We start from the raw sequence: 13,005 nt of genomic DNA on the forward strand, positions 1-13,005 counted from the left end.
CAGAAACCTTTTTTTTTTAACTGAAGAATGCTTCAGGATTTTCACAGGTTGCCCAGTGCAGTTGTGAGTCTCTGTCCTTGAAGATATTCAAACCCAATTGAGTATGGTCCTGAGCAACCTGCTATAGTTGAGCCTGCTTTAACCAAGGGATTTAGACTAAACAATCTCTAGAGATTCCTTTTCACCCTAATCATTGTCTGATTCTGTAATTGCAGGCTTAGCCATGCAAGTGAGTGTGATACACTGGGGATTCATTGTTCACATCTCAGCTGCACTCAATACAAATACTAGCTTAAAAATCACATCCTAGCTGAGCATTCAAACTCCTATGTGAGTGAATATCACCTACAAATTTACTCCTCACTGTGTCTCTGGCAGCTGCTTTCTACCTTACAGTTCTTGTGTCCTATCTGTCAGTAGGAGAATCGTGAAAATGCAAGAGCAAGAGATAGAAGAGGTTCTAGAATATGTGAGCACATAACACAGACTGCAGCAGATTGTCCTGCCTGGCATAAGAATGTTCAAACACATAATTTTTGCTGTATCTACCAGCAACCAAACAAAAACCAAACATGACCAAACATGACCAAAAACCAAACATGATCAAAGTCATGTTTTCAATTTGGCACTTCAAAAATTCTGCCTTCACTGGTTCTGTCCATGACTGCATTACCTATTTCAGGTTACAGAGCTGCCAGCATTAGTGTTGTCTTTCTATTATATGTTGTTTCTCTTTAGTGAAGACTGAAGAAATATTAGCCCTTGGCCCACACCAGGGACTTCAAACAACTTTGTCACGCACCAGGTGGTGGCCATCTCCATTTTATAGAGGGAAACCGAAGTCGAAATATAATCTATGGCCTCCAACTCATGGCTACAAGTGTTTCTAGGAGTGACACCTGAATGTCACCCCCACAGGTGACAGGTTGCAGCTCTGTACTAAAAAAGCCAACAGTGGGATTTAGGATGACAAAGGCTGGGCCTGCTTTTGTCAGAGCAGCATAGGAAATGTATGGTACAGTGGAAAAAGAAACTAGGGGTCCCTGTTTCTCTAGCTGATCTCTATATTTTGTCCAACAATATGTCCATCCCTTGCCATCTAAGTTCTAAAATATTCATTTTGTTACTGGATAGTCATATTTTGTGGGTAGCCACTAGTCAGTTTGAGTTATTCACTTCTATAAAATACTTCCTCTAGAAGGCACTGTAAACAGAATTAATTTTTAAATAGTTTAAGTTATTTGAAAGACATGAGCAATGGTTATTAATATTGGCACAGAATAGATCACATGCTGATGATTCAAGGGATAGAAACTGGAACATTTTGGACAGAACTGATGTTTTTATATTCACTTGCCTTATATTCAGACACTCTGGCAGTATAAGTGTTACTTATACCCAAGACAGCAAAGTGGGGAAGTTACAGGTACTAATACGTGTGGTAAAACAAATATTTAGATGAAGCAAACCTTGTATATTCAAGTAATTTAGTTTCCATTTCTCAGTTACAACATGCACTTTTGTCATGCATCTCTTCTGCACGACAGAGGAGGAGGAAGGAGTTTGTCTTATTGAAGGCAGTGGAAAGTATGCTTGATATAGCATGCACAAATATGGACATGAAGCTGTGAGGCTGAACTGCTAACAGCCCTTACAGATGCAAAGAAGCATGCACTCAGATTCCTGAACAACCTACAATGATGTTTTCACTTGAAATTTTTTGCATAAAAGCTCATTCTTGTGATAAAAAAGGCCACTCCCCAGCCAGTTGGCTAAACAAGCCAAGAAATCTGGCCACTTGGTGATTGCAGCCTAGTTACAACAAGCACAACTGTTCTGCTTCCCTAAAAAAAAAAAAAAAAAAAAAATTAAAAAAAATCTCCAAGGCTAGCCACTGTTTGGAAAAAACCTATAATTTTTTTGCACATGTCTAGACTGGTTTACTGTTTTTCAGTGTGACTTCTTGTCATGGTATCAGTGGTATCAGCCAGCTGGTAACAGCCAGTATGTACTTTTTGACTGCTGCTGACAAAGGCAGACTCTGAGAAGTCTTCAAAAGCAAAAGAATTTGCCAGTAACTGAGTCAGTTTTAGCAGCCTACCAGGAATTTGTAGCATGCCATACAATACATTTTTGAGTCACCATCTGAAAACACCCTTGATGAATAAGTACTTGAAGAAAATGAATCTGAAATTCCCAGCTAGTCTTATGCCAGGATTCTGGCATGCTCCCTTTGTCTCCAAAGTCAAGGCACTTGAAGTGATCTCAGTATAAATAACTATTCAAAATATCCCGTTCAATAAGGAGCATGACCTGGGGCTGCAACAGGGGCTTTGACAATGCCACCTTCTGTGGAGACATGTGGAAGTCTGATGCAACAAGGCACACACACACACACATTGCCAGGGACTGTAACAGAAATGAGGAGCTGCTTCGATGTCCAGAGCCATGAGGGTAATACCCATCTCTCTCACAGTCTGCAGTCTGACCAAGAACAACATGCCAGTGGAAAACACTCACGAATCCTAAGGGAAATAGAAATGATTGGTGTTTAATTCACCACTAGGTGTCACGACACCTTCATTTTTAAGCAGACTGCTGAGTTTTTCTATGTCTACAGGAAAGAAAAAAGCTCAAGGTGAAGGCAGGAAGCCAGTGTCTTAACCAAATACCTAGGCCACCTCCAATCCAAATTTTTTTAGTAAGGTCAGGTTGGTAGATAGGACATTCAAAAGAAATAAAAATTGAGAAATCATCTCCATTCTTTTTGCAGATTACTTCTACCCCACACCATAGTGAAACACTAAGAATGTCAGGAGTGCAGGTGGTTGTAAAGTTCAGCATGCTTAGTACATCACAGGATTCTTCTTTATATTTGTTTGTATTACCCTGCCGGAAATGAGCCGCAGGCGCAGTAGAACTACAAGTATATGAAAGTGAAAAAGGTTTTCCCCATGCTTACAATATGATTCTCCTTTCCAGATTGTCTCAGAACAGCTGATTTTGTTGAAAGTCCACCCCTGTTGTTACTGAAAAATGTTGTAATTTTTTGTGGCTTTGTTGAGCAACAAATACACAGACACAAATCAATGTAGATATTTTAATATAGACTTACAGGAAGAACATGGGTCAGAAAGAGTTAATGCAACTACCCCTCCCATTGCCATGTAATTTTCCTATGCTGCCATGTTCTCCAGGGAGGTTTCACCACCTCCTGCTCCGCCGGCTTTTCTACTGAAAAAGGTGGCTTTATTTTCTCCATTGAGATGAGAATTTTATCTCCTTTCTTGCAAGTAGACAAATTCTCTTCAGGGTAAGGCTGGAATGTATTTGATTTTTAAGTGTGTGGACTTGAGGCAACAAGCAAAGGGATGAGGAGCTTTGTCTCCCTCTCCACAGTTTCTACAATTCACTTCCAATTAGGATAGAAAACTTAAGAGTTGTGGCCTTGTCAGGAGAAAGACAAACAAATGGTTAAGGAGTGCTTTGCCCCTTCTCTCTGCATATGACATGTCACATTTAATGCACAAGGGTCTGGGTGGACATGAACCCACCAGCCCAGGAAGAGGCAGGAGACCTGATGCATCAGCCTAGATGCTTCTGGGCACTTTTAGGAATTTGGCAACAAGAGGGGACTGAAGCAGCTGCCCAGTATGGGGACATGTTTTTTCCTCTAACCCCTTGTAAAGTACACATTTACTGGATGATGTACAGCTTGTTTCTGAGCCAAAGGGAAAATCAAAATATTGCTGGCTGCAGTCAGATTTTATTTGACCTCTTAAGTAGTTTAACATGGTACTGGCCTTCTTTCCCATTTTAGGTCTTTCCCTTCCTAAAGTGCAGAAGGGATTTAATGATGCAGTTTCTCAGGAACAAACCTAATGCCCTGAGCTGGATTTGTCATAATTGTCTTTAAGATAAAAGGTCTTTTGTTCACTTTTTGGGACATCCTAGAGAAACACAGGGAAATACAGAAGGGAACCTCACAAGTGACTTTTTCTCTTCTAGGTGCAAAGAGTGTTTCTATTGCAATGTGCTATGGATTTCCATCTTCCTATTTTTAAAGTTAGGAATTTGAGAATCAGCGTTTGCATGAGAATTTAAGACTCTACAGTTTCCTGCATCCTTCATAGTTAAGTCACTGGGTGGTCTTGGCACTGAACTCTCACATGGGGCCAGTAAGGGTGACTTTTATAAATGCAGAAACCAAGAGATCTGATTCACATTAAAAATGTGTAATTAATCTACTCCATAAATTAAGATTGATTCATATTCCATACTTTGTGTTGAAGCAACACAGAAAGACTTCACCCTTTAGGATTCAGTGGTCATTTTGGATATTTGTTTAAAAGGGAGGCCGTTACACTTTTTAGTTTTCAGAATTGTCTCTTAATTTAATATTATTCACTTAATATTCCCTTTGCTATTACAGAAATTCATATAAAATTTTCTTAATATTTTTCCAGTTTATTTGCCTTGGGCATTTGACAATATCTTCTGTCTAGTCTGCTTCACTTTTTTAAAATTGGAAAGTGTTATAGTAAAACCACAGAAAAGCAGGTAAATTCAACAGCAGGTGTTGGGACTAAGAATATTTTCCACCCATTCTCTAAATTAATGGAGTGTATTTCAAACTGCCAGAATCTTTAATCTATAGATTTAATTTATTAATCACCATTCTTAACAAATACAGGGCAAAAGGAATGTCATATAGTATTTATTTATTTATTGCATCTGATAGGAAATGGGAATATAATGCTTCCATTTATTTTCTGACCCCTCATTTTCAGGTCCTGAAACATAGCTCTATGCATCCTAGATTGAAGAACCTGCCATTTCTATAGCTGTATGTTCCTTCTCTTCCAGATCTTCTTTTGTGTAGATGGGTGGTTTCTGGTTCAGTAAATACTTGTTGACTTGCATAAGGACAAATTATTCTTGAGCATTTTTGCCCTACAGGAAGTAATGCCTGTTGAGTGAGAATATAATGTAAACACCCTCAGGATATCCAGATGCTTTGCTTTAGCCAAAATTATATCTGAACATCAAGTATGAGTAAAAGAAATACATATTTTTTTCAATAATTTCACATAAACTAGATTAAGTATTGAGGAGGAAATGCTAGACATCTCCTAATGTTCCTACAGGAACATTATTAACACTAAAAATTGATCTCCAATACCCAATGCCAGTTTGCAAATTCTACTCAAACTGTAGTAGAAGGCTGGGATGGAAATTACCAAAGACATCAGATTAAACTCTTGAACAGCAGATCTAGGAGTGGATGAGTCTTGCCAAATCAGAAGCTCTTCTGAGCATATGCAGAAACACAGGTTTAGTGCTTGGGAGATCCTTTCTTGGCAAGGCTAGAGGATGTGAGTGCTTAACAGAGTCAGATTCCACACCTGGACTTGGCATCTAAACTCCATTTAAATCTCACTTCAGAGCTAAGGACATTATGCACTTGGTCTGCACTCTTCTCTTTGTTTCCATTGGAAAACAGGGAAACTGTTTCATAGTGCTCCTCTAGATCTACTGCCAGAACCCACCTTAGGAAAGGTAGGGATTGTTACCAGTGAGCAGATAGCTCACACATCAGTGAAGGAAGGGGAGCTGTCCTAGGGACTATGAAGTAATTGTACACTGTGACAAAGAGGACAATGATGAGAATCTCAGATTTACGTGGCTCTGCTCTTATCTTATTCTCACACATCACAACCTGAACTTGAGGAGTTGAACTTGAAGGGAAATAGACAAACACCTAGAGGGCAAAAATAGTAAGGTTTCCTTGCATCCTTAAAGAGAGACAAGTGCTGATTCTGAATGAGAATTTTGACTGCTTAGGAACAAATTTGCTTAAATGTAGGAGATACAGAAACATAGAAAGACCATTTTATAGACAGAAGTCCTTGAAAAGTTACAACTTAAAACAACTGATTGTAAGAGATGAGAAGCTCTAGTACTTTCATTAGACACAGAGGGATCTGAAACACTGTGAGATCAAATGACAAAGAGAGAAACATAAGAATATGGCATGGATAAACTGTGAGTTGAACACCAGTCCCCGGAGACTTAGAGTGGGCAGCTGGACTGCTCTTCTCTTGCAAACTTTTTCCAATGCTGAATGGAGATGTGTGCATCTCTTCATGAGATGGATGCAAACTTGGAGACCACCCTGGCTTGTAGAAATTTAATTAACAATATTCACTTGCTGCTGTGTATTGGTTTTTGGGAGATGAACCAACATGTAACTCATGGATATTGTTAATTACAATGCCTCTGAACAAAATGAAAACTAGTAAGGATTGAATTGCTAGAACACTGTAAACTGTAACATGGTGAAGTTAGAAAGTATCTTTAGGAAGCAAAAGAATGTTGCTAAGAGTTAAAGCCATCAAAAGGGGTGTCCTTAAGGGAGCTAAAATAAACCCACTGAAGTAGTTTGGTGACCCCATCAGCATGCAGTCAGAGCTATGTCTTGGAGGACCCACTTAACCCTGGAACATGTCACTCCATCAGTACAAGCATCTATGACAAAAATGCATGTCATGAAAGAGGCCACTGAGATGAAATTTCAACTATTAGCCAAACACATGCTTCATAAAATAAGCACTCAAAGCACAGAACTCAAACTGAAAAAAAACCTCCAAGTTCTCACTGTTGCTCTACAATGTTCTTTAAATAGCAACTGGGAAAATGAGTTGACTGCTAATCTTAATGAATGAAATCTAAACTTGCTATCTCCAAGCTTTTGAGTAAATGCAACTGGTGGGTCATTCACTAATGATACTGTTCAGCTTATTGGCCTTTCTATTCCAGACTTGTGTGTTTAAAGCAGTCATTTATGACAATGGCCTGATTTTCACAGCAAGCGTTCCCATATGCTTCTGCTGAAATTGTAGTTTTCAGAGTCCCTAAACAAGCCTGCTTTTTTGAGTGGTTAAAGATGCCTTTTGGTTCTGTAACTTTCAGGCATCCCGTATCAGAGAATTTAGGCCAAGTGGAGAAAGTTACAGCAGAACTCAGGCAGTTACTAAGTCCTGCCAAACCCCAGGGGACAGCTTATTCATTAGATTTTATATACTGAAAACTTTGTGTCTTTGCTATGTGGGAGTCACACAGTCAGTCACAAATCTTGTCAGGAATGAACACTCCAAGCAGCATCAAAAACAGTGTGGGGGTTTTCTGTTTGTTTGGTTTTTTTTAACGGCATGTCTCCAAACAGCTGGACTAAACATCCTGGGCAGCCCTAATGGGGACTGGTCTCCCTGATGACCACACAAACTGCTGATGCTCAAGCAGAGCACAAAGAGAAATAATCTGCTAAATGGTAAACTGCTGACTGATGCAACCCCTGAGCAACTTGTTCTTGATCAACATTTTGCCAGTCAGTGTTAATTGGCCAAGCTTTAGTACTACTTCATTTTGGACAATCTTTCCTTGCTTTGATTTTATCTTTTGGCTTTGTAGAGCTGTGTTGTCACATTTATAAAAAGCTATTCAGGGAATTCAGGTGGTATTCACATTATTTGAGATTTCTATGGTAAATGGCATAAATTTCAACCTGCTTGTTTTGTCCTTGACCAGGAATTTTTCTTTGCACTTTATCTTCCTTCTTTTGTCACGGAGGGCAAGGCAGATGTGCTGGTACCTGATTTTTAGAAATAGACATTTGACTGACCTCTCTAGGATCAACCTGTCAAAGTAATGGACTGCCTGGTGGACGTCCATTCAGGAGTAGGTAGTGAAGGTGGGACTTACTGTTTTCAGACTTTTTTGGGCAGCACGCCTTTGCCAGGCTGTCAAAGTTTGTGCGTGCTGAGCTTACTGTAGAGGGAATAACTCCTATACAGCCTGAGAAAAATCACATTTTTAAAATAACATCTCTAATTTATTGGACAGTCTAAGGCATACATGCAGAAATGTCACTTTGGACCTGGTGTCACAGTTCTGGGATATGAGCTCCTGTTACTGCCAATTTGCCCCTAACTGGATAAACACCTTAGCTATTTTTGCTGTCATGCCACTCCATCACAGTTAGTACTGGTGAGTGCCTATCCATGGATGCTCCTGGGCTGAGCTCCAACAGGCCACCAAAATCCTGCACATAGTATCCCAACTTTATGGAACAAGATCTGAAACCTGTCTAGGTCTGTTTCATGTGTTTGACAGATATCACGTGTTCTGTCCCTTAACATACCATTGTACAATTCAATATATGGCTTTGATGCCATTGGGGGAAGCTAAAGGGAAAGGAAATTACTCTCTTCACAGAAACACAAGGACTTTGTGATTTCCCTCCCTTATGAAAATGAGGTCAAAGAAATAGAGCATCAGTGAAGAAATGCAGAAGCTCTCTTGAATCTAGTGGGCAAGCACCTACTGACAGCAATGCTTCAAATCCCAAACATTTCACTATTTTCAGCAGACTGAGGTTCCTACAATCCCCTGACAATACTGTAATGTATGAATGCCCAGTTTTAAAATCCAGAGAACAACAGTTTGCAAGAAGTGGAATGTATGGGAAGTACTACATGCCTTCCTTACAATTTACCTGCACTATCTTTATGATGATTAGGCAACATTTCCCTGAGGGCCAACTGGGTCATATGAGGTAAATCATGTATTGAGCAGGGGTTTGTTTCACCAGACATTGGCAACAAGAATTGAATCTGACATGTTTTACTAGACATTAGTCTCTGATTCTCTGGCTCTGGCTCGCAAATGTGTCGCCAAGAAGCTTTGCCATTCCTTTATAACTAGCATTATTCAGAGTTACAATTTATTGGAGCTTCTGTGCTCTTCTTGTCTTGACTGGAATAAAATAAAATCCAGAAATGTTCATTTCTGTTTATGACCAAGAAAAATACTGTCAATGTAGAGAGGTAGAGAGGACAAAATACCTAGAAATAACTAGAGGAAGTTTTAGGAAATTAAATCTATGTGAATAGCTTACACAGGAGTCTTTTTGAAAAGGTCATTTTAAAAAGAGGGTTCTCATATGCTTAAAAGGCCAGGACAAAGTGATATTAATATGAAAAATCCACTTAATAATAATGAAGCCGATTTGCTTTTTGAATCTGTGCTTGAATCTATTCTGTGAGCAGTTAATTCCATTGATGGATTGTGTCCACAGATTGAAAGGCGAGAGTTTATTGGAAATATGTGTTTCTGCAAAAAATTAGTTCAACTCTGATTTAAAAAATTATCTACGTACCCTGTCCTTTACCTTTACTTCCTCAGTGGAAATAGATTTAAAAAACTTGTCTTTTATCTAGTTTGCTATTTGTGTACTACTCTCATTTTTTTTTTTGGTGGTATCATTAAAAAAATTTGACATACCTTCTTAATCAATATTCCTAGTTGTAGGACTGCTTCTGAGCTCACTCTCTGGTAATTAGGTGCATGATTCTAAAGCAGTTTTCAGAATATGTTTTGCACAGTGCTGTTCATATGATTCTATCTATCCTTAAGAAAACCTCCTTGTAGTCAATCTGGAACTGTTAACTTTTCCACATTATGTAGAGGACTAAAAGCATGGCATGGATAAATGCTTATATTTGTTCCAGGTCTTTTCAAGTATCATCAGAGACAATCACTAAAAGGCAGTTCTTTGAGTTTGTCTGCATTTCAGACAAAATGCCTTGATTATTACAAACTCTTTGTCTCTCAAAAAATGTTTTGAAGGCACAGTCTCCAAAAAGCAAGAAGTTGCTGCAAAGAGAAGATGTGTATCTTTTTCTCCACATGTTCTCCAGTGCACTGCAGCTGGAAAAAAAATGGAGGTTCAGAAAAAACACCAGAAAATGTTTCAAAGCCTCAAATAATTTCAGCCTTGGATACATGGCAAAGGAAAGCAGCAGAGTTTCTATGGCACAATTTTAGTATCAAGCTGGATTTTTTCCATCAGCCATAGCTAGAAGAAGTACAGTACAGTGTAGTTCACCCTGCACATGGTTATGGGTAGACTAAGCAACCTTCTACAGTCACTTTTTATTTCTGTGAGTTTGCAATTGCAAGGACAAAGAATGTCTACACATTACGACTCAATCTTTTGATTCAGTACCAGGTTTGAAAATATTGCCAAGTAACTCTATGAAGTGGGGATCAGTCAGTTTCATGGACATTTCTATGTGCATTCAATGATTCCTCAACTATATGTTGGAAAGAATTCTGTTAACTCAGACAAAATAGGATAGACATTGATCAACCACTGTTATTGTTCCAAGGACTTTGGATTAGACTCATGATGAATACTCAAACCAAATGTTATCTATGAAACTTTTAATTACAGAATAATTTCACACACAAAAACATGCCAAGCATGCTATTAAAACCAGTTTTTGATAGGCCTAATCATGGAAAATTAGCAGAACATCTGTGAAGTCATATATCAGGACAAGAATTATGCTCAATAAAAGATTGCAGAGTAAGATCTATAAATCTCCACCTGGTATACATTACATGTGCAAATGTGAGCGAGGGGAAAAAAGAACATACAGCTCTTCACCAATGTTGCTGCTATTTTTAGTGGGTACCATGGTTAATACATGCCCTACCTGTTCTACAGCTTCTGAGGAAGAGATTAGCAACAAGTTTGTGTCATGCCTCAATACAAATACAGAAAAAACTTACTGATGTTAATTGTGTGTGATGGATTAAATTTGGTGTGAAATGAAACTTTGGCTCTGTATCTGCACTAAAAATATAGCTGTAGAGGGAAAAATCGGACGTTTTTAACAACTTAGCATTTATTGGACAAGTAGTGGTCTGAAGAGTACAGAATGGAAAATGGCAAACATCTTTCACAAAAATAAGAATTGCCTCTCTTTCATAGGCCTGGACAGCTTGTGTGTGTGTTACAAAAATGTGTAATGGAAACATGGGAAACAATGAAGTCTTTTCAGGCTGAGGATTCCAGCTGTTCACAGACTGGGGAAGAGAAAACAGACTTTATTCAATGTCTGCAGAGGTTTCCAAACTTTCATAGTTCTAAAATTTAAATTCAGTTACCTAATCAATATTAAAGATCTGAGGGAAAATATGTTGCCCATTGGATACGGTTTAGGTGGTGAGGAATACAAAGGATTCAAACATTCTCAGGCAGAAAGATCTGGTGGCTCAGAGGCAGCAGCAGATGAAAACAATGACTGAAGACAGCCCATGCTGGAATGATAAATGAACATTCTTTTCTCAGCTGCCCTGATGCAACCTTGCTGGCTTTACTGGAGTGTGGTATAACTCAAGTGTAGTTTCCCTACAAGGCTTGATCATTTGGAAATGAGGACAAATTCCAACTTCAGTGGTGCTAAGATCTAATTCTGTGCCTACAGGATTCGCAGCTGACAAAATAGCATCAGCAATGTGTTTTACAAATTTGGCAATAAAATCGTGTGCAGCCTGAGATTAAAACATATGAATTTTCTGCTGTATACTCAAACAGGCATTAAGTTTGACATTTTACAGGCAGTAACTTGACATTTTCATATAGCATCAGCAATACAAGCTTGTTTTACTGAAAAAGAACACACGGAAGCAGTGAAGCCTCTTTTCATCTGACAAGTAAAGGTATTTTTGGCTGGTTTGCACAACATCCCATTGCTACATTTCTGATTTATGCGTGCAATCTTCTGCAATGTCTGTGCTGAATATTGTTACCACTGTTCATCCCTCAAAAGTTTGGTTCTTGAAGCACTCCATTTTATAGAAACAATTCAAGCAAATCCCTTTACTAAATTATTCCCAAGTGCAGATGGTGGTCCATTAATAAAAGGGGCCTAAATATATCTCACGTCAACCCCCACACACTAGGCTGCATTATGGGATAGAAAAAATTCTTTCTTCTCTACCATCTCACATGATGACATCAGAACAGAGATAAAAAGATGGGAACTGGTGGCCTTAGCAATTTCTAAGATTTTTGATTGATAGTATTTTGGAAACTAAAGAAGCTTCAGTTTCTTTGGTTCTGAAAAGGACCAAGCACTGCATGAGTTAAAGCCTCTGGGTAAGAGTAGTCCAGGTAAGTAGATGTTCTATGGAAAGCCAAATTCATATGAGAATGAATCCAGAAGTTTTAATATAATCTAGATGAGATGGTTTAGTAAAACAATACAGGCTCACTTAGGCTATTGTTATACCTAAGTTTAATTTAAAGGTTTTTCATTTTCTTCATGTATAAGAAAAATTTGTTTGAATCACCCATATCTGTCTATATTGCTGAAGATCAGAATTTTAAAAATATTTGTTAGAAAATAACAAAGAAAAAACTGACAATACAGAAGTGTGCTGCTGGGGATTCAGGGGAGATTAGATGGGGAGATTAGATGAGGAGAGAAATCAGAGTGTGCTGTTCTGTGTACATATATAAACAGATAGATTTATATGCCTGGCTTTTAATGATGGTGTGGAGCAACTTTCTGCCCCATCTCTGAGTAAGAAGGGGAAATTTACTTTATGCTCTGTCCAAGATTCGGTTAGAAAACTCCAGCTGCTAAGCCTGTGAGAAACAGGCTTCAACTTGTCTAACTTCAAATGTGTTAAAACAAGTTCTGTATTATAACTGGACAATCCCCAAAGATTTAACGCTTTTTGGCGAAGGAACTTTTTCTTCTCTGTGTTTGTACAAAACCTAGTGTGCCCAGAAGTGGCACTTCCTTCTAATAATGAACATGGAAACATGTAACCAGTCTCAACCCAAATCCTGAATTACATGACCTCAGTCCAAGACCTCTTTCCATAGTCCTGCCTGTGTGCATGTATGAATTACTCTCTAAAAGTTACACTCAAATTTGTATTTTTTTAGAGCAATCAATAAGAAAGACACCACAACAAAATCCTTGTCCTGCAGATGTTATAAATGGCTTTGTACAGCACGTGATCTTTTGATTGAATAGCCTCTGTCCTGCTGCCAAAAATATCTGATGAGTAACTTCCTTTTGTTTTTAGTGGGGTCCTTATAGATGAAGGTAGCTGGGAACTGAAAATCCTGCTGTGGTTAAGACA

This window comes from Haemorhous mexicanus, chromosome 2 (assembly GCF_027477595.1).
Source record: "Haemorhous mexicanus isolate bHaeMex1 chromosome 2, bHaeMex1.pri, whole genome shotgun sequence".
Taxonomy (NCBI): domain Eukaryota; kingdom Metazoa; phylum Chordata; class Aves; order Passeriformes; family Fringillidae; genus Haemorhous; species Haemorhous mexicanus.